General features: G+C 51.7%; 1 pseudogene; it reads left to right on the top strand.

Moving 5' to 3' along the window:
• Positions 1-579: 579 nt before the first annotated feature.
• Positions 580-25,326, top strand: LOC139436831 (cell adhesion molecule CEACAM6-like; annotated as a pseudogene).
• Positions 25,327-26,172: the final 846 nt, after the last annotated feature.

The following is a 26,172-nucleotide window of genomic DNA, read 5'->3' on the forward strand; positions in this document are numbered from 1 at the left end:
GTAAAGGGGGTCTCAGCCACAGGACCACCCGCAGGACTCATCTTCCCATGGCTCTGACTTTACCTGACCCATCCTGTGATGCAGACTCTGTGGTGGGGGCTAGGACGGGGCTCAAAGGTCTCCACACCACACTCTGACCAGGCTGAGCCTTGAAAGAAGGACTTTGCCAGGCTCAGGGATAGCATGAGGGAAAGAGTTACAGAGAGAGACTCCCGGAGACGGAGGAGCTGGTGGACGGGGTGGAGCTGGGTTCCTGCAGTTTGGAGGTACCCCTTCCCACTCCAGGAGGTGGACTCTATCCTGTGAGCCAGGCACCCCGGGAAGAGAACTCCCTCCAGGGACCTTCGTCCTGGTGACCGCCAGGGCTGCTCATTAGTACTAGGTCCAGAAAGGGCAGCACCTTGGAGAGCGCCACCGCCACCGCTCCCTGCTTCACTACAGGGATACAGGGGCTCAGAGGAAAGGGGAAGGTCTAGTGGAGCCGAGCAGATGGTGATGGGCGGGGACAGGGGCGGGGTGGATAGGGGAGGCCCTCAGCAGAAGTCCAAGGAGAAGGGGAGCAGGACAGAACACGGAGAAATGGGGAGTGAGGAGGGAGGCGAGGAGGAAACCCAGGCCCTCTGGGCGTCCAGCCTGGCGTGTGAAGCCATCTCAGCACCGGGGACACCGATAGGGACAGAGCCGCAGCTCTCCCCTACCCACGGGGACTTGGCAGGTGAGGACTCGGCACGGCCCAGGGTGCGCCTGAGCCCAGGTGCTGATGAGCAGGAGGGGAGGAGCTCCCGCCTACCTGACGACGGCAACGGACAGGTAAGGGCGCTTTCTTTCTTTTTTTTTTTTTAAAGATTTATTTATTTATTTAATTTTCCCCCCTCCCCTGGTTGTCTGTTCTTGGTGTCTATTTGCTGCGTCTTGTTTCTTTGTCCGCTTCTGTTGTCGTCAGCGGTACGGGAAGTGTGGGCGGCGCCATTCCTGGGCAGGCTGCTCTTTCTTTTCACGCTGGGCGGCTTTCCTCACGGGCGCACTCCTTGCGCGTGGGGCTCCCCCACGCGGGGGACACCCTTGCGTGGCAAGGCACTCCTTGTGCGCATCAGCACTGCGCATGGCCAGCTCCACACGGGTCAAGGAGGCCCGGGGTTTGAACCGCGGACCTCCCATATGGTAGACGGACGCCCTAACCACTGGCCCAAAGTCCGTTTCTGTCCAGAGTCAGGACCCCTGCTCCTGCCCCAGGCCCTGGCATGACAGCGAAGGCGGCTTCTCCTTCTCCCCCTCGCTCCCTGGCGCACACCCGCCCTCCTGACAGGCCTGGCTCCTGCTCCTCCCCTTCTGCTCCAGACCCTCCCCCGCCCCACGCTCGGGCCTCAGACATCACGGCGCCCGAGGACATCACAGCGTAGCACGCCAGAGACGGAAACGCAGGGGCCCGAGGTCCCAGAAATGTGAGTTGGGGTCATCTCACTGGGGAGGGGTGAGGCACGGACGGCGGGTCATTGACGTGGCATGTGGCCCCTGACACGTCTACAGGTTGACCTTGACTAAACACACCCAACAGCGCCAACAGGGGCCTCTGCTCCGCACTGTCCTCTTTGTCCACCAGGGGGCGGCCGAGCGCCCCGCAGCTCAGAGCCTCCCTCAGCGGCGTCCACAGCCCACAGGGTCCCAACCCGACCAGGTCACCTCAACCCATGGTTATCATCGCTTTCACATCTCCCCCGACACTGGACCCTGTCAGCTCCTCCAGCTGAAGGCTGTTCGTTGGGCCGCCTCCGCCCTCCACACCCACCATCCTTCCCTGACAACGTCCACTCGTGCTCCTGACCTCACCTAAAAGGTCACCCCCCAGGGCGGCTCTAGTCATGCCACAAGGACACTTGGCACTTCCTCTTCAGTGAGAAGTCCTTAATCGCTTTGTTCCCAGGAAACTGACACACCCAGCCCATCTCTAACCTGTGGTCACTTCACTTCTCCAGGAGGAACTGAGCCCACAGCCCGAGTCCTTCCTCTTCTCACCAAGAACCTGACCTGACACACAACTCGAGATCCCAAGATCTAAGAGCTGCCACCAGGGGAGGAGCCACGTGAGCACAGAGCGGTCAGGGAGGGTCACCCAGCCTGGGGCCCTGGGCTGTGGGGAGCCCTGGCTGGTCCCTGAATCCATCCCACCGGCCCCAGGAGTCGTGGGGATGCGGGAGCTTCACGTGCAGGAGGGGAACAGGCTCACACAGCACCTGCCTTTGTCTCCATCGCAGAGAGGCTGAGGGGCCCCACGGGCCTCCCCTCCCTGACAGAGGAGCCCCAGGACCCAGTCAGTCTCCAGGGGAGCTGCTCTGGTTCCGGGGGCTGAGGAGGGAGTAGAGGAGATGACAGAAGGGGCAGGGGTGGCTTTGATGCCACGGCCCAGGGCTGGGACTGAGGGAAACACCGGCCTTCAGGGCACCAGCTCCAGGCCAGGCCCACCCACAGCCTCCAGGGACACCCCAGTGCCCTGCCTTATCCTCAGGCACAGGGAGCTCCTCCTGAGGCAATGGCCTTCCTGACACTCTGACGATGCACATCCACTCCAGGGCTCACCCTGCACTTGGGTGGAGTCGGGCGGCCGGGGACCCCCAGCGAACATGACCCGGGGCTGACTCTGCCGCCTGGAGGTCGGAGCCCATCAGGACTCAGGGGTCAGGACAGGGCCCACCATGTGGAGCCTGGGGCAGCCAGGGACGTTGGCTGCAGGTCTCTTCATGGACTCCAGGGGGCGCCAGCAAAACACACTGAACAGCACAGGAAATGATTCCCCTGAGGCCTGAACCTGGCCTTGGGTGAGGAGGTGAAAAGGAGCCTGATTTCCATCCTGAGCTCCCACAGATGCTTCTGGGAGCCTCCTGGGAGCCTCTCTGTCCTGCCTGCTCCTTCCTGGGGCCCCTGAGAGCCCTGTGTTCTGGTGCCAGGGCTGAGCCAGACAGACAGGGAGGGTCTCACTGTTGCCTTCCCTGAGGACATGGGGCCCAAAGCCCACCAGCCCCCACCATGCAGACCCCTCCTCCAGGACAAGGAGGAACCTGCCCCCACCTACCCAGGTCCTGACAGTCCCTCTGAGACCCAGAAACTCAAGACTAGGTCAGTAGAAGCAGAGGCTAGGCTGGAGACCCTGGAGATGGAAGGAGGGACCCCCTCACCCTCATCATCACCTGCCCCTCACGGCCCCCAGAGCCATGCCTGTGAGCTTCTCACTGGGTGGAAATTCAACCTTCCAGCACGTGTGAGAAAACAGGGAGCCCAGGGAGCCCAGCTGGGCTTCTGTGTCACACAGTGAAATGACCCCCTAGTGCTGAGGGCCCAGGAGAGTCCACAAAGGAGCAGGGGGTCAGTGCAGGTGGGGGTGGGGCCCACTCAGTGTCCAGGGTCCCCCACAGCCCTGCTTCAAAGTGAGGTCAACCAGCCAGTGTTTTCCACTTCAGCTCAGACCCTGTTAGATGCAGAGGCTCAGGTGAGGCCATCACCTCTGGAGTGGAATCTGCATTTTATAGGATCTTCAGATCACAGGGCGCAGGGGGCTGGTGAAGAGCCACCCCTCCTCCCCCAGACCACTGGTTCTCATCCTGGATGGGCATCCACATTCCCTGGTCACTGCTCACAGGTGAGAGGGGACTAGACCCTGGTGTGGGGGGCAAGGAGAGCAGAGACTGGCCGGGTGTCCTGGGGAGCCAGGTCTGACAGGGGAGAGAGGGCTGCGGTTCAGAGCCTTCACGGAGGGGATGAGAAAAACAAGGGCTCTCGGCAACAGCGGGAATCCCAGGAAAGCAATTGGTAAGAGAGAGGAAAACCACAATTGCTCCAAGTTTTCCAAATTAGTCATCACTGGTCATATTATTATGAACAAAAATGATTTTTGTCACAGGGACACTCCAGAAGAAAATGACAAGGGACACCAACCAATGCCCATCCAGGAAACTGGGAATTGGTCTTTATATTTACTGCTAAATAAACACCAGTCCTGCAGGGCCCTGGGAACATGCATTATCTCCTTCTCTCACAGTACAGGGTGTTCAGGCTTTGGGGAGTCAACAGGGAACACGACAAGCCCCAGCCCTCAAGGAGCTCACGTTTATGGGGCCTGAAGAAGGACAAACAAACTGAAGGAGAATGTGATGTCAGGTGCTGATGGCGCCTCGAGGAGATGGGGCGAGGGGGCCAGAGAGGGGAAGAGAGAGGGGCTGGAGAAGAGGCCGCAGAGAAGGCCCCCAGGACAAGCCCTGGTATGAACAGGTGCCTCAGTGGTGGAGAGACCTGCTCAGTCTCCAGGAGCCATCGCTCCACCCCAGAACATGCCCGAGGATTGACTTATTCTCTCTTCCCACCTAGTCTCACTTTTGATCTTCTGGAGCCGGCCCATCACAGCCCAGCTCACGATTGAATCTGTGCCAGCAGATGCTGCTGAAGGCAGCGATGTTCTTCTGATTTTCCACAATCAGCCAGAGAATCCTCAAGGCTACAACTGGAACAAAGGGGACACAGTGGACCCCAACTATAACATTTTAGCACATGTAACAGACACTCAACAAACAACCCCAGGACCTGCCCACAGTGGTCGAGAGACCTTATACCCCAATGGATCCCTGCTGCTCCAGAAGGTCACCCAGAGTGACTCAGGAATCTACACCCTACAAGTCGTAAAGAGAAACCTACAGAGTGACTTAGCCTCTGGACAGATCTGCATGTACCGTGAGTGACCTTCTGTGACCTCTGTGTGTTGGGGGACAGGTGGGCGGGTCGATGCATTGCTGGGCCCACACCCCCTCTGCATTCCCTCCCTGTGTTGGGGTTTGAGCGTGGAGGGCAGGATCCACACACGGGAGACAAACTGCTTTAGATCAGAATTGCCTCCCCGAATCCAGACTCTGCAGACATTTGCTGCAGAGAAAAGGCCCAGCCTGCTGGGGGGTCACTCAGCAGAGGGAGCTTGGTCTCAGGCCCACTCCAAGTCCCTCCCCATGAACTTGGCCCGGAGAGACCCTGTAGGACTCAGCTGGGCACTACCCTGAGGGGCCCCTGGACTCCCACGGAGGAGCTCAGCACAGGAAGCCCCTTCCCAGACCCCTGTGCAGGGCTTCTGACTCCAGGTGACCTGGGGAGCCTGTGGCCAGGCCTGGGTGTGGCCAAGGGCAGGGCTGACTGGAGCAAGGATTTTCCAGCTGCCCGAGCCCCGTGGCTCCTGGAGCTGGTCAGCAGCCAGGGCTCAGCCCCAAGGGCTCCAGCAGGCCCTGGCATGGCTGAGGCCTTCCCTGAGACCCAGCAGGGAGAGCCCAGACACACATGGTCACAAGCTGTGAGCTGACTATCCTGGGGAGCATGGGAGAGGCCCCAGGAAGGTCAGCGTCCCCAGAGGAAGAGCAGGGAAGAGAAGACTCTCCTTGTCCACCAGGGGTCAGCCCAGGGAGCCCTCCACGGAGGAAAATTATAACAAGTGCTGTTTATTTGTGCGGCTCCTCCAACCAAGCTTTGGATCAGATGATTGTGAGGATTTTAAAGTTAACTCACAGGAAAGTGGACTTGGCCCAGTGGTTAGGGCATCCATCTACCACATGGGAGGTCCGCGGTTCAAACCCCGGGCCTCCTTGACCCATGTGGAGCTGGCCCATGCACAGTGCTGATGAGAGGAAGAAGTGTTGTGCCACACAGCAGTGTCCCCCCATAGGGGAGCCCCACACTCAAGGAGTACACCCCATAAGGAGAGACACCCAGCGCAAAAGAAAGTGCAGCCTGCCCAGGAGTGGTGCCGCACACATGGAGAGCTGACACAACAAAAAGAAACACAGATTCCCTTGCCACTGACAACAGAAGCGGACAAAGAACACGCAGCAAATAGACACAGAGAACAGACATCTTGGGCGAGGGGCGGGGGAAGGGGAGAGAAATAAATAAATCTTAAAAAATAAAAAAATAAAATAAATAAAGTTAACTCATAGACAATGTGAAAAACCACATACCAGTTATCATATTTTGTGTTTTATGGAGGGGAAACTGAGGTGCTAGGGGATGCCATAGTCACTGAATTGGGGTCCTGTGGGCCATGATGGGCAGATCAAAGTCTTGATCTGTATGCAGGCACAGCCTTGACCTTTCTTCCCCACGTGGCCTAATTAGGCATCTGCAGGTCCAGAGAGCAGCCTTTGCTTCAGATCCTTTCCTCATGAACATTCCTAATGTGGAGGGAGAGATTTTCATCTGGGAAGTGAGAGCAAGTGGAGAACTAGTCAGTGTTAGACTAACTAGTTCCTGCGTCAACAGAGTCCATCCTGGAATGTCCAGGCCCCTCCCCAGTGGCCTCTCCACGTGCTCACTACATAGACAGGAAATCATGGGTTTGTTTGTTTGCTGACATGTTGTTGTCACCCCTACTGGAAAAAAGGACTTTGCTTTCTCTCTCCCCACTGCACACCCTTCAACCAGCTCAGGGCCCACAGAAACAAACTCTCCATTGCTCTTAGATGAAGGAAGGAATGAATGAATGGTGACTGAATGAATGAATGAGCCACACTTTCTTCAGAGCTGGAGCCTTGATGCAGATTCCCAGGAGGTTCTGGCCACACTGGAGCCCTGTCCCTCAGGTCTGAGACCTCCGTCGCACACCTCTGACCCCCTGGGGCTGAGTTCAGGATGACTTGGGCTGCTTGGCCAGGTGGGGTATACAGGGCTGAGCTGTCCTGTTCTGTGGCCACATGGGGCTCTTGGTCTTTGGGGTCTTTGAGTCACTTGTAACCCACCTGCTCATGCCATGGGCGTTTCTGGCTCTCTCTGCTCCTTCCCTGTTTCTCATCTTCTTTTCCTTTCATTCCAGCTGGGAACTGCCCCAGCTCTGCGCTGCTTCCTCCTCCCCTTACGCTTTTCCATGTAGTCCTGCTGATGGCTGACCGTACTCTTCCCTCCCCACCACCACCTATAGCCAGGCCCACCCTCCCCGTGGAGCTCCATCATGAGCCAATTGACTCAAGTCAGCAGAAGGAGCTTCCTGTGTCCCTTCCAGCCCTTCCCCTTAGTGATGCCAGCAAATGGAACAGGCCATGTGCTGTGGTCATGTGACTCCTTATCTGTCTCACCAGAGACTCAGCGGCAGAAGGGAGAGAGGTCTGCCACCCCCAAAGCACAGGGGCCCAGCTCACCCATTTTTCTTGTAACTCACATCCTTCACTGGAGTGAGGCTCACAGCTCTCCCCAGGGGTCCAAATACCCTTCCCCATTGAGAAACAGGTCAGACCAGCACTAGCTGATGTCTCACTGTCCACTTCACACACCCATTTCCACATCATAACACCATCGTCATGAGGTGGGTCTTCTCAGAGGGGAGCTGCCTGAGCCACTGGCATCTATCATAGTCACTGCTCAGCTTGGACCCATCCATGTCATTCCTGAGGTCAGAAGAAGTGAAAGAAAGCATTCCTCATGCCTCTGCCAGTCTCCTCCCCTTTCCCTGCCTCTCCATAGGAATTAGTACATGGACACATTTGCTAATTTACTACCAGGACACAAAATGTTTCAACTAATTTGGTTTCTTTCCTCCTTTTATATAATTGAGACTCCTCAGAACTGCCCTCTGATCAATTCTGTCTCTTCCCAGGGGTCACTGATGAACAGATTTCAGCGTCTTTCCTTTGGTCATAATAGGTAACTTGCTGGACTCAAAGCTTGGCCTAAGACCTCATAGCACTCTCTAGAGAAATATTCCTTCCAGTAAGTGATCTTAGAACTTTGGGCCAGGGAAGCAGACTTGACTCAGTGGATAGGGTGTCCATCTACCTCATGGGAGGTCCGCAGTTCAAACACCGGGCCTCCTTGACCCGTGTGGAGCTGGCACATGCTGATGTGCTCAAGTACTGCTGTGCCACGCAGGGGTGTCCCCCATGTAGGGGAGCCCCACATGCAAGGAGTTCACCCCATAAGGAGAGCCACCCAGTGTGAAAATAGTGCAACCTGCCCAGGAGTGGCGCCACACACACCGATAGCTGATGCAGCAAGATGATGCAACAAAAAAAAGAAACACAGATTCCCATGCAGCTGACAACAGCAGAAGTGGACAAAAAGAACAACAGGCAGCGAATGGACACAGAGAACAGACAACTGGGGGGTGGGGGGATGGGGAATGGGAGAGAAATAAATAAAAATAAATCTTTAAAAAAAAGAACTTTGGGCCATTAATAACCATTTTCACATATGATAGAAATTTTTTTAAGATCTATTTTATTTATTTCTCTTGCCTTCCAACCCCCCCGTTGTCTGCTCTCTGTGTCCATTCATTGTGTGTCCTTCTCTGTCTGCTTGCATTCTTGTCATGTAGCACAAGGAAACTGTGTCGCTTTTTCTTATTCTTGTTGTGTCATGTTGCTGTGTATGCTTTCCGTGTGTGTGGTGCCACTCCTGGACAGGCTGTGTTTTTTTTTTCCACTAAGGGTGGCCCTCCTTGAGGGGTGCACTCCTTGTATGGGAGGCACGTCTATTCTGAGGACACCCCTGTGTGGCAGGGCACTCCTCATGTGTGGCATCACTGTGCATAAGCCAGCTCACCACACAGGTCAGGAGGTCCTGGGTATCGAACCCTGGACCCACCATATGGTAGGTGGTCACTGTATTAGTTGAGCCACAACTGCTTTGCTGAAAGAAATTTAATTCTTCCAAAATCTGTATCACAGATCTGCCCAATACAAATGTTCTGTGAGAGCCAGATCTCAGTAAGTTTATGCTCCCCTCTCTCTCCACCACACACATCTGCATTTGAAAACATTCCTATAATTTCAGGAAAGATAAACATGATCCCTTCTGGACCTCATCAAGTGAAAAAGGGAATTTCAAGACCAAGGGCAGAGAGCAGGATTCTGCTGTCAAAGGCAGCCAGCTCCTGCCTGTTCCCACATTCTGTTCTGGCTCATTCCTCATGCTCTGCTGTGCCTTGTACAGGGTTACAGCCTCTTGTTAGTCACCATCAACTCCCTGGGAAGAACTGCCTCCCATGTGGCCCCCTGGCCTGATCACAAAACTACCCACCAGGCTTGTTCTGGGTCTGCTGTGGGTTATTTCTCTCCCAAACCCCAACTCCTGGCCAGGCTGCCCAGTGTTCATGGCTTTTGGACAATGAGAGGACCCACGTTGCCCATCTCTCAGACACCTTTGAAGAATGAGGCCTCCAGGACACAGTAAGCAGGACTGTACATTGTGCAGCTGGGAGGGACCTCAGCAAGCGTATGTTAAGGTGAGGAGGCCCAGGTGGGTCTGGCACCACCTGGTCACTGCAGAGCCCAAGAGATGTGCCAGGGACCCTGATTCCCATCCTGCCCCTTCCCTGACCAAACGCTGCCCCTTGTTTAGCACTGGAGAGGGTCTGTGCCCTCCTGGACGGGGAGCAGGGGGTCCTCATGTTCTCTGAGTGCCCAGGCTGATAAGCATTTGTCTAGTAATACGAAGACCTGCCTTAATCATCTTTATAGATTCAGTGTTGACTGAGAGGCAAGAGACACCAACTCTGATAGGAAGATGCCTTTGGAGGATCCATGTACTGAAGAGGGTCACCTTCTCTCTGCTGTCCACAGCGGCGTTACCCACACCCTTCATCAGGAGCAGCACCTCTGACCTCGTGGAGGGCCAGGGCTCCGTGGCCTTAACTTGTGAACCTGAGACTCAGAACACAATCTACCAGTGGTCGATGAACAATCAGAGCCTCCCAGACAGTGCCAGGCTGGAGCTGTCCCTGGACAACAGGACTCTCACTGTACACAGTGTCACAAGGAAGGACACAGGACCTTATGAGTGTTGGACACAGTACCCAGTGAGTGCCAGTCGCAGTGACCCCTTCACCCTGAAGGTTTTCTGTGAGTAACTTCTGTTCCTCGGTGGCACAGGCTGCTGCCAAATCCATGCTGCCAGGGGCCAGGCCACACTGGTCCTCTCAGGTCCAAGTGCACAGACCCTCAAGCCCTGGACACCCAGGCTGCCTATGACTTCCTTCCCAGGCATATCCAGGCAGGCCCAGCCTTGCAGCCAAAATGAGGAGGGGGCGTTGCTCCTGTCCTGAGACCCTTGGGGTCAGCACCTGTGCTGGGAGAACCAGGTCAATGATCTCAGATCAGACTCAGTGAGCACAGGGGCTTGTGGTTGTGGGCCTTTAAGGAAGAGGGTGGTGTGGGACATGGTCGGAAGGACACTGAGGCTCTGACACAGACCAGGAGTTTCCCCTTCACCTGATGACATCACTCTGTAGACTTATTCTCTTTGTTCCAGATGGTCCCGACACCCCCACCATCTCCCCCCCCCCGGCTCCAGTTACCCTCCAGGGGCAAACCTCAGCCTCTCCTGCCTCGCGGCCTCTAACCCACCCGCACAGTATTCTTGGCTTGTCAATGGAGGCCCCAGCAATACACACAAGAGCTGTTTATCCTCAATGTGTCTGTGCATGACAGTGGATCCTACACCTGCCATGTCCACAGCAGCGTCACCGGCCTCAATAGGACCACAGTCAGGAATATCACGGTCTCTGGTAAGTGGCCCCTGGACCAGCAGCCTGAGCCTGGTTTTCCAGAAAATTCTGGACGAAGTTCTTTCCTAGACTGTGTTCAATAGAAACCTGCAAATCCCAAATTCTCCCTACCCTGGCTTCTCTTGGTTGTCAAGGCAGATCTTGGCTCCATCTGGAATATGGGGAGGGGGTTCTCTCAATCCAGAGACCCCCATGTAGTGGAAGAGGCTCCATAGATGGAAAGGAAAAGCTTCCTCAAGGTCAGGTCGCTTCCTGTTGCCACTACCACATCCCTTTCTGTTGTTTCTGATTTTCCCTAATTTCATGTCCCACAGTAACACTCAAGCCTTTGAAACAAGCTCACAATCTTGTTCACCAGGTGAGGGGTTGACCAAGCTCACTGAGGAGATGAGCAGGACAGAGCTCTGCCTCACTGCTGTGCCCCCAGCCTTTCATCCGCTGACTGTCTAACACAATCTGTGGTTGGACTGGAAGGTGGGGGAAGGACACATGTGCCTTTATCCTGGAGTCTCTCACGAGTGCAGTCAGTGGACATCTGAGCCTCACTTCGGTCAAGCAGTGGGGAAATGGGAAGAAGTGAAGTCCAGGGCAGAACCATCTGCACAATGTCACAGCTGTGTAACGCTATGGACACTGGCCACATATGGTTCAGAAAAGGAAACAGATCAGGATGTACAGACACATAGGTGGATGCACCCATGACAGGCCTCTTGTGGGGAAAGGACAGCACCCCAATGATATAGTTCACAGACACTGGTAAGAGTACCAGCCTTTCATTAATATGGAAACCACTTCTCTCTAGAGGTTTTCTTCACCATGATGTTCAATGCATAGCCAGATTGTCCTCTTTGCATGGAGAGAAATTTTAGGTGGAACCTTTAGAGACCCAAAGCTGGTCTGGGCCGTCCTCATTCCCTAATGACTCTTGGCACATTAGAAAGTGCCTTCCCTGCACGTGTAAAGCTCTCCTGGCCCCAGAGTTGGGCAGGGCTGGAGAGATGCCTTCCCCAATGTCCACAGAATTGTAGGCAAGGACAGTGGCCTCCTCCTTATAAATTACAGAACTCTAGGAAGATCCAACTCCATGGGAGGCTAATTCTACCTGCAACAGTTGTTATGATGCACTAGCTTTTTAATTTGCTTGTGAATGTCAGTGGGACAGCAATGCTGTGTGGAGCAGGGAGGGCCACCCCTCTGCATGAGGGCCCTGCTCCCACCCCTCCTGAGCCCTGGCCCCCTGGAGGCTGCCCACTCCTCCCCGGCTCCTTCCTCCTCAGCCCTGAGCTCCCAGGCCGCGGGTCTCACTCCCCATCAGGGCTCTGAGGGAAGAGAGCTCCTGGGGAAGGAGGCCACAGGGGAGACGGGTGAGAAGAGGGAACCGGGGAGTGGTGAGGGTGGGAGGTGGGCGTGGGGGGCCCAGGGTCCTGGCACCTTAGATCTGCTGAAGCCTCAGGATCTGAGGCCGATGCCAAGGTCACAGCACTGATGTGCAGCTCCAGGCCCGGACGGTGCAGACGGGGGTCCTGGCCGTGGGGAGCTGCGTCCTGGGCTGTCCTCGCACCTCCCGTCAAGGGCGATGGAGATCTGGGGATGGACCTGTTGGCACATTTCCACCGCCCTGGCTGAGGGAGGGTCTGCAGCCACAGGGGCGCCGTGGTCCCCGAGGGTCCAGGACACACTGAGGTCCCTGGTGTCCTGCACCAGGCGCTACGGGCTCCCTGAGGCCTGACCTCCACTCAGGTCACTCTGGCTGTCGGTTCCTCTCCTGCGTTCTGGGTCCCTCCACGTCAAAGTCCTCCTGGGCGACAACTGCCTGAGGGTCCCTCTTTGTGCCCAGGTAGACGTGCAGACATGGCTTCTAGGTCTTTCCTCAGCTCTCCTCTCTAGACCCTGACCCCCTCCCTGGGGCAGAGATGGAGAAAGGAGGCCTCCAGCGCTGCTCTGAACGGGGTCCCCTTTGCCCTCTGCTCTGACACCAGAGCTGTCACCTTCCCCGCACGCTGCATACCTGAGCCTGACCTTCCAGAAGCCAGCAGGACCTGAGGGATCCCTGACCCCCGGCGTGCCCCCCAGGTGAGTGCAGGTGCAGCTGGGAGTGGCTGGGCACCCAGGCTGCCCCCAGTGTCCATTCCCTCAGTCGTTCCTCGGGGTCTTGGGCCTGCGGGGGCTTCAGGGGAGTCTCAGCAGCATAAAGTCCTCCCACGGGGCACCCCAGGCTGCTGTGTCAGCCCAGACTGTGGGGCCTGGTTCAGGGTCACCTCCTGGGCTCACCTGCTCCTTTGACCCTAAGACGGCTGTGAGTCTCCCAGGAGATGCTCTCCCAGGACTGTGTCTCCTGGAGCTGAGGACCCCCCCACACCTGGAGGAGGGGCCCTGCTCTGCTCACACACCTGGTGCTCACTCCAGTCTCTGCTCCCCAGGTCCCAGCTGCCCCCACAATCCTGCCTCTCTGGCAAGCCTGTCCCCTCCCCATCCTCTAAGCTGGTGTCTAGTTGCACAGACTCTGGGCAGGGAAATGACTCACTGCCCAGATCCCTGCCCACCTGACAGGTCAAGATTAGTCTTGTCTATCCAGGAGCTGGGCAGGGACCACCACGCCCTGAGCCCACCCTGTGGGAGAAATCTGAAGTGCCGCACGGGGGACAGAGTGGGCCTGGGAGCATCAGCCAGGGGCCTTGGGCCAACAAGCACGAGGGTGAGATGCAGCAGGAAGGGACGGGGTGCTGTGTTCCAGGCTTGGAGACTGGCCCTTAGGGACAGAGGTGTCAGTCTTGATGAGAAGTGTTGGAAGCAGATTCAGGGAATGAGCTGTGGCCTGTCAGAGGCAAGAACCTTCGGGGCTCAGGCCAGACACCTGCTCACTTGGGCCCCTGCCTGTCCCCTGATGTCTGCTCTCCCCTCCCAGGTCCCCCTGCATGACTCCAGGGCAGCCATTCCCATCTACGAGGTGAGCTGGGTGAAGCCCAGGACCTCCCCACCCCCACCTGGCTGTACTTAGCAATTCAGGAAACAGCAGCAATGGGGGGACAAGGGGTGGGGACCTGGGAGGGAGGGACCTGAGAGCAGAATCCTCAGAGAAATCCCAGCTGGGGCCAGAGCCTGGGAGAAGTAGCACCTGGTTCTGAGAAGGTTACAAGGTGCTCAGAGGCCTCTTCTTTCCTTTTTCAGGAACTTCTAAACAGTGACACAAATATCTACTGTCAGATCAACCCCAAAGCAGAAGTTGCTCCATACTTTCCCCAAGGAATGTGGGCAGCCGAGGGGAGGGGCCACGTGAGACCACAGAGCCTGGGAAGGAGCTGAGCCTGTGCCCGAGGTTCAGCTCTGAGCCTGGGGAGCCGCTGGGTGCTCGGGGTGGGGGCAGGTCCCTCCTGGACTCCTGGAGACCCAGAGGGACTGCCCTGAGCTCAGGCTCAGCCAGGATAAAATCCTCCCAGCCCACCTCTCTCTAGGTTGGGGGGCTTCCAGGAAACTGAAGGAGCCTGTGATCCACCATGGGTTACTTGGATAGAATTTGAATAAAGAAGACCCTTCCTCTCATTTGGTTCATTTCTACTCACGGGAATGAAATTAATTCACCTGAAATTCTGTTTTCCTCTAGCTCACACTGTGAAGTATTATCTCTAATTTGCCCCACTTTCACCCCTACACCCTGGCAGGAAGGAGTTCGGGGGCAAGTTCATTCCTTATCTAAAAATCTACCCTAAAAATGGGACTCGTCAGTGCCTGGACAGTGGTGGGATCTCTTTCGCAGCAGCAGTGGCTGGTGGCAGCCCTGCTCCCCAACACGTGGCCCCTCTCTGAATGGCAGAAGCCTTGAAGCTTCCACATTACCTGAAGCAGTTCTGGGGCCTCCTTCTCAGGGCCCTTCCCATCCACCCTTCCTTCACTCTGGCAGGTTCTGTTGACCATCCATGAATGGATGTTTCTGTCCTTGACCCATCCAAACCCGTGACAGGTCCCAGAGTTTCCACAAGCACTTGACTTTGAGGGCGAAGTTCTCTAGAACAGTTTTTTCCCCATCACGTTGAACAGGCTTCCACATTTGCGCCATTGATCAGTTATTCAGCAGCCTTTGGACAGTTGTGTGGTGTAAAAAAAATTTTTGGAACCAGATGCTTTTCAACTATAGGTGGAAAATATGACTTTACTTTGTTTACAGGGATTAGCAGACATGGAAAAAGAGAAAGTGCATTAGTGTTCAGAAAAAAGACTGCCAATATATGAATGTGTGAAAGCTTAATACTACTGTAAGTTTCACATAAAATAAAAATTGGCTCTTGTTTAAACATAAACTATGGATGGATTTCACCATTTCCTTCAGAGGTAAATTGAAAAGGTAACTTTAACAACAATTCTAGAAGAAGAAAATATGCACCACATTTACTGATAAAGCTAGTTATTTGCCTTTTCCCTTAGAAGAGCATTTGAATGTATTATACTCATTAATACAGTAGGGGGAAAAAAGTAGTCTTTTGTCAATTGTATTTAAAATCATCATGCCTTGGTAGAAATTATGCTATTTTCTTTAATCTCAAGTACAAATATAGAGGCAGCTCCTAGGTCCTGCTCTCCAGAGCCAAATGTGCGCATCCATCAGTGAAAAAGCTGAAGCAAAAGAATCCCTGTCCTCAGGGTGTGTGTGTGTGGGGGGGGGGGTGTACAGGTGTGCGCTGGGGACCTGGAGCTGCCGCTGTGCCCAGGAATGTTCCACATCTGCAGGTGCCAGCTTGGTGGGTGGAAGGCCCGTGGGTAGAGGGCCCACGGCTGGAAGGTCTCTGGTGTGTTTTCCTCGTGCTGGATCTCAGTGGTCACTGAACCCTGAGCACTTCCCCTCAGGCAGTGCCCCCACACATCAGAAATTTCTGGAGGCTGGGTCCTACTGAGGGCACTGACCCCACCACCTCACTCCTCGTGTGCAGCTGGCTCCCAGTTCATGCCACAGCCCTCCTGCCACTCTTATGCCCAAGGGCCCCCACTCCATAGCCGAGCCCAGCCTGGGGTCTGCTCGGTGTCAGCACATCCAGTGTGTGTCCTGGAGGAGCTGCAGTGGACTCCAAAGGGCCTGCTGTCTCCCTATTAGCAGGAACTCAATAGGAGGAAAGGAGAGTCATTAGGGGGTGTGGGAACAGGAAGGTGGGGAGTGGAGGACCCAGCATTCCAAACAATATCCTTTGCTCAGGGACTCCACAGAGGAAGTACAGAATGGAGGGAAAGGCGGGGAGCCTGGGGTCTGGGTAGACCTGTCATCTGGAACAGAGGTAGATGGCCCGTTGTGGGAGGAGGGGCACCCAGCTTGCCTCAGTGGCAAACAGTGCGGCAAGAGGTGACACCGCCTCTGCCCACTGGGCCTAGACAAGGTGACCACGCCTGACTAGGCCTTTGCTGCTAACGGCTAGCCGGCACCGCCCTCCCCCTTCCTATCTCCCGCCTAGCCCAGCTCTCACTTCCCCTCCCCCCTCCCTTAAACCTAATCTCTTAGTACGCTGTTTGCCCAGCAACAGTTTACAACCACCTATCAGCTTAGTAACAGTATCAGCCTATCAAGAGTTAGCACATACTCTACTGGCCAATCACTAGCCCAATGCCAGAACATTGCCTTATATGGAAACAGCATTTGCCCTAGCCAATCAGAACCCGCCACACCACTCCCCAATCCTATAAATCTGCATCCCCTTCCGCAATAAACCAGACTTGTGCCATCAGCCTGTCTCCGTGACTTCTTCCTGGGTCGTGCACCCTCCACGCCTTCGGAGCCCCCGAGGGAAGCCTCAGCGGCTGTACGAGGCTTTCTTCCCCACGCCAGGGACCCCTCTCGTCCCACAACGGGACCCCACTCGTCCCGCAACAGGGACCCCGCTTGTCCCATAACAGGGACCCCGTTTCGTCCCTCAGCCCGTGGGGTCAGTGACATTATTGGGGAGAACCCTGGCTCAGCAGGATGTGAGCACCTGGTGCTTGAGTCTACAGAGGGGCCTGGAAGACCCTGGCCCTGCAGAGTCAAGGGGACCAACAGATGATGTCCTCCCAGGAGACCAGGCTGAAAACTGGCTGCTGCTGGGGGTGGATGGAGGGATTCAGAGGTGACTACTATGGGGTAAAGGGTTTCTTTTTGAGTGATGAAAATGCCCTAATATTGATTGCAGTGATGAATGCACAATTCTGTGATTATTCCAAAACCCACTGATTGTACACTTTAGATGAACTGTATGGTTTGTGAATACATTTCAATAAAATTTATTTTTTTAAAAATAAGCAAATGACCTGAACTGACAGTTTTCTAAAGAATGTCCAAAAGCCATTGAAGTTGTTGAAAAAATGCACATTATTAGTCACCAGGGAAATGCAAATCAAAGCCATGAGATGCCAATTCACATAAATACATTAGAGGGCTATCATCGAAATGATAAAACAAGTGTTGTTGAAGATGAGGAAGAATTGGAACTCTCATTCACTGCTGGTGGGAATGTACAATGGTGCAGCCATTGTGGAAAGCAGCCTGACCGTTCCTCAAGTGGTTAAACATATAGTTGCCATATGACCCAGTAATTCCATTCCTCAGTACATACCCAGGAGAAATGAAAATATATGTCAACTCAAAAACTTGTTCATAGCAGCAGGATTCATAACAGCCAAAAATTGGAAACAACCAAATGTTCATCAACTGATGAATGGATATTATTATCCATATACTGCACTTTTATTTGGCATAAAGAGAAATGAAGTATAGATATATGCTATGATGCAGATGAACCTTGAAAAAATTAAGCTAAATGAAAGAAACAAGTCACAAAGTAAAAGCAGCGAGTTCCAGGAAGATGACAGACTAGAAAGACACGGAACTCTTGTCTCCTCCAGAAAAAAAGCTAGAGGATAGGCTGGAACAGCCTGGAAAAGGTCTTCTAGGGTTTAGAACACCAGGCAAAGGCTGGACACTGCCCAGAGAAGAAAGGGACAAAGAAGGGGAATCGCAAAGACAGAACAGTTAGTTGAAAGTCACGGCTGCCGCTGCAGGCACCCTCCCCACACTAAAGACACTCGAATTCTCAGGGCTCTGGGCCTGGGTCTACAGACAGAGGGGGTTCCTGGGATCTACCACCCCAGGAAAGGGGAGAGAAGGGACACAGCCTAAGGCCGACTCAGCTTTTGACTCACATATTTGGTCTGCTGTGTCCCAGGAGCCCTTCCAGGCAGGTAGGGCTGCACCATTGCTTGCCTTGGAGCCAGCAAGGGCTAAAGATACATGACCCTCCCAACCTCCTCCCCTACTAACAGGGACTGACTGTTGAGGACTCAGAAGGGAGTGGAAATATTTCCTAGCCAGGAAAAGGCACAGGGCTGCCAGAGAAGGCTGGAGAACTGTTTCAGAGAAAAGATTGAATTACTAGGCTCTTACTCCAGACGGGAAGCGCTGTCACATTTATCCCTTCTGTTTTGCAACAAACACACTCTGACCAGGAACTGAACTGAGAGCTGCCAAAGAGCGCCATCTACTGGCAGACCAGGGAAGTGCACATGAGAAAATTTAAAATGAGGCTTTTTCCAGCCTCTACAGCTTCCCTCCCCAAGGTTCTAGGAAGCCAGTCTGCAACCAATTACTGGGTCCAGAGCCCAGTTTTGAGCAACTAGCAGGGACGATCCTAACAAATCTTGATTCTTGATTCAAGGCAAGAATCAAAAAGCAGTGGTAGGGAAGCAGACATATGTAATTATAGAGCATCAGCTTACCGTATAGGAGGGTCCAGGGTTCGAGACCCAGGGCCTCCTGACCTGTGTGGTGAGCTGGCCCACGTGCAGAGCTGCCATGCACAAGGAGTGCTGTGCCACACAAGGGTGCCCCCACATAGGGGTGCCCCACATGCAAGGAGTGCGCCCCACAAGGAGAGCCGCCCATGCAAAAAAAAAAGCACAGCCCTCCCAGGAGTGGTACTGCACATATGATGAGCTGACACAGCAAGATGACACAACAAAAAGAGATACAGATTCCCAATGCTTCCTGACAAGAATGCAAGCAGACAGAAGAACACACAGTGAATGGACAGAGAGAGCAGACAATGGGGCAGCAGAGAGGAGAAGGAGAGAGAAATAAATAAAAATAAATAAACAAATATATATATATATATATATATATATATATATATATATATATATTTGTACCTAACCAGGGTCCCCAAAATACATGAGACAAAAAACTCTGGAAAAACTAAAGGGAGAAATAAACATGTCTACAATAATCGTTGGGGTATTCAACACCCCACTCACATCATTAGATAGAACAACTAGACAGAAGATCAACAAGGAAACAGAACTTGAACAACATGATAAACGAGTCAGACCTAACAGACATACACAGAATGCTGCATTCAAACTCAGTGGGTTATACAGTCTTCTTAAGTGCCCATGGATCTTTCTCCAGGATAGACCACATGTTAGAGCACAAAAAAGATCTCAATAAAAATAAAAAGATTGAAATTATGCAAGGGGCCTTCTCAGATCATAACGAAATGAAACTGGAAATCAATGATAGACAGGAAAAAAGTAAATTCGCAAATGTGTGGAGACTGAACAACACACTCCTAAATAATTAGTGGGCCAAAGAAGAAACTGCAAGTGAAATTAGTAAATATATTGAGACAAATGAAAACAAGAACACAACTTGTCAAAACTTATGAGATAGGGAAGTGGATTTGGCTCAATTGATAGAGCATCCACCTACATATGGGAGGTCCAGGTTTCAAACCCTGGGCCTCCTTGCCCCGTGTGGAGCTGGCCCACATGCACTGCTGATGTGCACAAGGAGTGCCGTGCCACGCAGGGGTGTCCCCCGTGTAGGGGAACCCTGCGTGCAAGAAGTGCGCCCCATAAGGAGAGCTGCCCAGTGCGAAAGAAAGTGCAGCCTACCTGAGAATGGCGCCGCACACACGGAAAGCTGACACAGCAAGATGATGCAACAAAAAGAAACACAGATTCCTGGTGCTGCTGACTAGAATGCAAGCAGACACAGAAGAACACACAGCAAATGGACACAGAGAACAGACAAGGGGGGTAGAAATAAATAAAAAATAATTCTTTTTAAAAAAACTTATGAGATAGAGTGAAGGCAGCCTGGAGACGGAAATTTATTGTCCCAAATACCTGTATTATAACACAAAAAGAAAGAGCTATACTCAAAGATTTAACTGAACAACTAGAGAAACTAGAAAAAGAACAACAAACCAATCTCAAAGCAAACAGAAAGAAATTATAAAGATTACAGCAGAAATAAATGAAATTGAGAACAAAAAATGAAATAGAGAAAATCAACAAAACCAAAAGTGGCTTCTTTGAGAAGATCAATAAAATTGACAAACCCGTAGCTGGACTGACAAAAAAAAAGAGAGAAGATGCAAATAAATACAATCAGAAATGAAAGTGGAGAAGTTACAACTGACCCCACAGAAATAAAAAAGAATCGTCAGAGGATATTATGAGAAAGTGTGTGCCAACAAACTAAACAACTTAGATGAAATGGACAAATTCCTAGAAACACACAAGCAACCTACATTGATGCTAAAAGAAATATAAGAACTTAACAAACCAATCACATTTAAAGAGATTGAATCCGTCATCAAAAATCTCCCAGCAAAGAAAAGTCTAGGACCAGATGACTTTACAGGTGGATTCTACCAGGCATTTCAAGAGGAATTCACACCAACCCTGTTCAAACTCTTCTGAAAAATTGAAGAGGAGGGAAAATTACCCAACACATTTTATAAAGCCAACATCACCCTAATACCAAAGCCAGATCAAGATACTACAAGAAAAGAAAATTACAGACCAATCTCTCTAACAAACATAGATGCAAAAATTCTCAACAAAATACTTGCAAATCAAATCCAACAGCATATCAAAAGACTTATACATCATGACCAAGTGGGATTTATTCCTGGTTTGCAAGGCTGATTCAACATTTTAAAAAATCAGTCAATGTAATACACCACATTAACAAATTGAAGGAAAAAAAACAAAACATGATCATCTCAATCAATGCAGAAAAGGCATTCGACAAAATCCAGCATCATTTTATGATAAAAACCTTCAAAACATCGGAATTAAAGGAAAATTCCTCAATCTGATAAAAGGCATATATGAAAAACCCATAGGCAACATCATGCTCAGTGGGGAAATGTTGAAAGCTTTCCCTCTAAGATCCAGACAAGACAAGGATGCCCACTGTCACCACTGTTATTCAATATTGTACTAGAGCTCTAGCTAGGGCAATTAGATAAGAAAAAAATTAAAGGCATCCAAATAGGAAAAGAAGTAAAACTTTCACTGTTTGCAGATAACATTATCCTGTGTTTAGAAAATTCAAAGTATCCCCAACAAAGCTACTTGAACTAATAAATGAGTTCAGCAAAGTGGCAGGATACAAGATCAACATGCAAAAATCAGTAATGTTTTTCTACACTAGTACTGAACAATCTGAGGAGGAAATTCCATTTACAATAGCAAGAAAAGGACTCAAATACCTAGAAATTAATTTAACCAAAGAAGTACGGGACATATACACAGAAAACTATAAAACAATGCTAAAAGAAATTTTTAAAAACCTAAACAAATGGGAAAACATTCTGTGTTCATGGATTGGAAGAATAAATATAGTGAAGATGCCAATCTTACCCAAGCTGATTTAGAGAATCAATGCAATACCAATCAAAATTCCAACAGTCTACTTTACCAAATTAGAAAAGGTAAATGCCAAATTCACTTGGAAGGGAAAGTGCGCCTGAATAGCCAAAAGCATTTTAAAAAAAGAAAAGCAATGTGGGAAGTATTTCACTACCAGACCCTGAAAAATATTACAGACCTCAGTGGTCAAAACAGCATGGTACTCCTGGAGACAGATAAAGTAGATATAACCCCAGGTACTGGTTCTTTTGAGGGCTAAAGAGAACCACGGGTTCTATGGTCATGGCAGATGGGGTTCACTGCCATGTCAGTTGGCCCTTCTTTGGAGTTGGTGTTTCTGCGTGATGGAACTGGACACAGATGGGATCTCTTTTCACAAGACTTTCATGCTACTTTACTGGAATTGTAGATGGTGTTGGGGTTTAAGATATATTTAGGGGATTTGAATCTCTGGACTGACAATATGATAGCCAGACCCTGAGCCTCAACAGACTTCAACTCCTACACTCTGATTTATTGGAGTTACCCCACTCAGCTAACATGGAATGGAAGAATGTCAACCACCACACCATGGAGCCTAGAGTGCCTATAACTGAAAGCAGGAGGATTGTATCCAGTATCCATGTGGAATCTAAGTCCCCTCTTGACATAGATGTGCAATGGACACAACCAATCCAAGGTCCACAGAGAAAATGTGGCATTGGTGTGGGAAAAGTGGCCATAGTGGCTGCTGGGTGCGGGGAATGGGAGGAAGAGATGAGATGTGGAGGCGTTTTCGGGACTTGGAGTTGTCCTGGGTGGTGCTTCAGGAACAATTACTGGACATTGTAGATCCTCCCAGGGCCCACTGGATGGAACGTGGGAGAGTATGGGCTATGATGTGGACCATTGACCATGAGGTGCAGCAATGCCCAGAGATGTACTTACCAAATGCAATGGATGTGTCATGATGATGGGAGAGAGTGTTGCTGTGGGGGGAGTGGTGGGGTGGGGGCAGTGGGGTTGAATGGGACCTCATATTTTTTTAATGTAATATTTTTTAAAAATGAATAATAGAAAAATAAAAATTAAAAAAAACAGCATGGTACTGGTATAAAGATAACACAACAATCAGAGGAATAGAATTGAGAACCTAGAAATAAACCCTCACCTATACAGTCAATTGGTTTTTGACAAACCTACCAACTCCATGTTAACAGGGCAAAACAGTCTCTTCAACAAATGGTGCTGGGACAACTAGATATCTATAACCAAAAGAATGAAAGAAGATCCCTACCTCACTCCCTATACAAGATTCAACTCAAAATAAAAGCCAGGACCATAAAACTACTAGAAAAAAATATAAGGAAACATCTTCAAGACCTTGTAGTAGGTGCTGGTTTCTTAGACCTTACACCCAAAGCATGCGCAACAAAAGAAAAAATAAGTAAATGGGAACTCCTCAGAATTAAACCCTTTTGCACCTCCCAGGACTTTGTGAAAAGGATGGGAAGGCAGCAACTCAATGGGAGAAAATATTTGGAAATCACATGTCAAATAAAGGTTTAATATCCATGATCTATAAAGAGATGTTACAACTCAACAATAAAAAGGCAAATGACCCAATTAAAAAATGGGCAAAAGACTTGAAAAGACAGTTGTTCAAAAAGAAATACAAATGGAAAAAAAAAAAACACATGAAAAAATGCTCAACATCACTAATGATTAGGGAAATGCAAATCAAAACTACAATGAGATATCACTTCACATCTATCAGAATGGTCACTATTAAAAAGACAAAACTACAAGTGTTAGAGAGGATGTGGAGAGATAGGAACTCTTATTCACTGTTCGTGGGAATGCAAAATGGTACAGACGTTGTGGAGGACTGTTTGGCAGTTCCTAAAGAAGCTTAATACAGACTTGCCACGTGACCCTGCAATACCACTGAGAAGAACTGAGAGCAGTGACACGAACAGACATCTGCCCACCAATGTTCATAGCGGCATTATTCACGATTGTCAAAAGTTGGAAATACCCAGGTGTCCATCAACTGATGAATGGATAAACAAACTGTGGTGTAGTCACACGATGGAATATTATGTAGCTGCAAGAAGAAATGAAGTCGTATAGCATATGACAATATGATGAACCTGGAGGACATTATGTTGAGTGAAGCAAGCCAGACACAACAGCACAAATACTGTATGATTGCATTACTATGAACCAAATATATTGTGTAACATACTGCATGATTTAAAAATTTTATATGTATCCACTACACTTGAGAAAAGTTTTTATTCAACTGTGTTTTCTTTTTATTTTTAATTACTGTTTATATTTTCAATTATTAAATGTACAAAATAAAGTTTAAATTTTTTTTTAAAAAACTGAAAGAAGCAAGTCACATTGTATGATTCCATTTAAATGAAATGTCCAGAATAGGCAAATCCACAGAGACAGAAAGTAGATTAGTGGTTTCCTAGGTTTGGGGGGAATAGGGAGATTGGGGGTTGAAGGCTAAGGGTGCGGGGTCTCTTTTCAGGGTCATGAAAAGGTTCTAAAAGTGATTGTTGTTATGGTTACACAACTCTGTGAATATACTAAAAGCCACTGGATTATACAATTTGAGTGGGTGGAGTGTATGGTATGTGATTTATATCCCAATGTCATTTTTTTTAAGGTGAGGTGGCTTGAGGACTGGGGGCTGGAATCATCTGAGACTGTGAGTCAGGAAATGACACGGGTCACTGTGTGGCTGGGCTTTTCACAGCACGGTGTTTGGAGTCCCAAGTGTGAGGGTCCCTTGGAAGCACATCTTGTATTTTCATATGAAATGCCCAGAATATGCAAAGCAATAGGAACAGGAAGCATGTTGATTGCGGGGGGAGGAAAGGGACATAATGGTGGGGCGGTATATAATGGGTACAGGGTGTTCTTCTGGAGTAAGGGAAACATCTAGAAACTGGAGAGAGGTGGTGGTTGCAAAGCATCGTGAACACACTGAAGGTCTGGTCTGTGCATTGGTTAGTGGATGTTCTGTGATTTCCACCTCAAAACAATGAGGATAGGATCTACTGAGGGCAGAGGATGGAGAGCTCTGCAGGAGGGGGAGAGGGGCTGAGGGGCCTCAGCATCAGGACCACCCCCAGGACACGCTTTCCCATGACTCTGACTTTACCTGACCTGTCCTGTGATGCAGGCTCTGTGGTGGGGGCTAGGACGGGGCTCAAAAGTCTCCACACCACACTCTGATCAGACTGAGCCTTGCAATAAGGACTTTGGCAGGCTCAGGGACATCGCGCGAGAGAGAGTTACAGAGAGAGACTCCCGGAGACGGAGGAGCTGGTGAACAGGGTGAAGCTGGGTCCCTGCAGTTCGGAGGTACCTCTTCCCACTCGAGGAGCAGAGCTCTATCCTGTGAGCCAGACATCCCTAAAAGAGAACTCCCTCCAAGGACCTCCTTCCTGGTGACCCCCCAGGACTGCTCACTAGTAATAGGTCCAGAAAGGGCAGCACCTTGGAGAGCGCCACCTCCACCGCTCCCTTCTTCACTACAGGGATATAGAGCCTCAGAAGAAAGGGGAGGGTTAGGCTTAGGGTTAAGGTTCGGGTGAAGCAGATTGCGATGGGCGGGGACAGGGGGCGGGGTGGATAGGCGAGGCTCTCAGGAGGGGTCCAAGGAAGAAGCGGTGCAGGACAGAACACGGAGAAATGGGGAGCGAAAAGGGAGGTGAGGAGGAAATCCAGGCCCTGTGGGCGTCCAGCCTGGCGTGTGAAGCCATCTCAGCACCGGGGACACCGATAGGGACAGAGCAGCAGCCACAGCCCTGTCCACGGGGACTTAGCAGGTGAGGACTCGGCAGGGCCCAGGGTGCGCCTGAGCCCAGGTGCTGAGGAGCAGGAGGGGAGGAACTCCCGCCTACCTGACGCCGGCAACGGACAGGTGAGGGCGCTGTCTGCCCAGAGTCAGGACCCCTGCTCCTGCCCCAGGCCCTGGCATGACAGGGAAGGCGGCTTCTCCTTCTCCCCCTCGCTCCCTGGCACAGACCCGCCCTCCTGACGGGCCTGGCTCCTGCTCCTCCCCTTCTGCTCCAGACCCTCCCCCGCCCCGCGCTCGGGCCTCAGACATCACGGCGCCCGAGGACATCACAGCGTGACGCGCCAGAGACGGAAACGCACTGGCCCGAGGTCCTAGAAATGTGAGTTGGGGTCATCTCGCGTGGGAGGGGTGAGGCCCGGACGGTGGGGCATAGATGTGGCATGTGGCCCCTGACACGTCTACAGGTTGACCTTGACTAAAAATACGCAGCAGCGCCGGCAGGGGCCTCTGCTCCGCACTGTCCTCTTTGTCCACCAGGGGGCGGCCGAGCGCCCCGCAGCGCGGACCCTCCCTCAGCGGCGCCCACAGCCCGCAGGTCCCACCCCCACCAGGTCACCTCAGCTCAGGGTCGTCCTCACTTTAGAAGCTCCCCCTACACTGGACCCTGTCAGCTCCTCCAGCCGAAGGCTGTTCGTTCGGCCACCTCTGCCCTCCACACCCACCATCCTTCCCTGACAACGTCCACTCGTGCTCCTGACCTCACCTAAAAGGTCACCACCCCAGGGCGGCTCTATTCATGCCACAAGGACACTTGACACTTTCCCTTCAGTGAGAAGCCAGAAATCGCTTTGTTCCCAGGAAACTGACACACCCAGCCCATCTCTAACCTGTGGTCACTTCACTTCTCCAGGAGGAACTGAGCCCACAGCCCGAGTCCTTCCTCTTCTCACCAAGAACCTGACCTGACACACAACTCGAGATCCCAGGTCGAAGAGCTGCCACCAGGGGAGGAGCCCCGTGAGCACAGAGCGGTCAGGAAGGGTCGCCCAGCCCGGGGCCCTGGGCTGTGGAGAGCCCTGGCTGGTCCCTGAGTCCATCCCGCCGGCCCCAGGAGTCGTGGGGATGCAGGAGCTTCACATGCAGGCCGGGAACAGGCTCACACAGCGCCTGCCTTTGTCTCCAT

Source organism: Dasypus novemcinctus, chromosome 18 (assembly GCF_030445035.2).
Source record: "Dasypus novemcinctus isolate mDasNov1 chromosome 18, mDasNov1.1.hap2, whole genome shotgun sequence".
NCBI classification, from domain to species: Eukaryota; Metazoa; Chordata; class Mammalia; order Cingulata; family Dasypodidae; genus Dasypus; species Dasypus novemcinctus.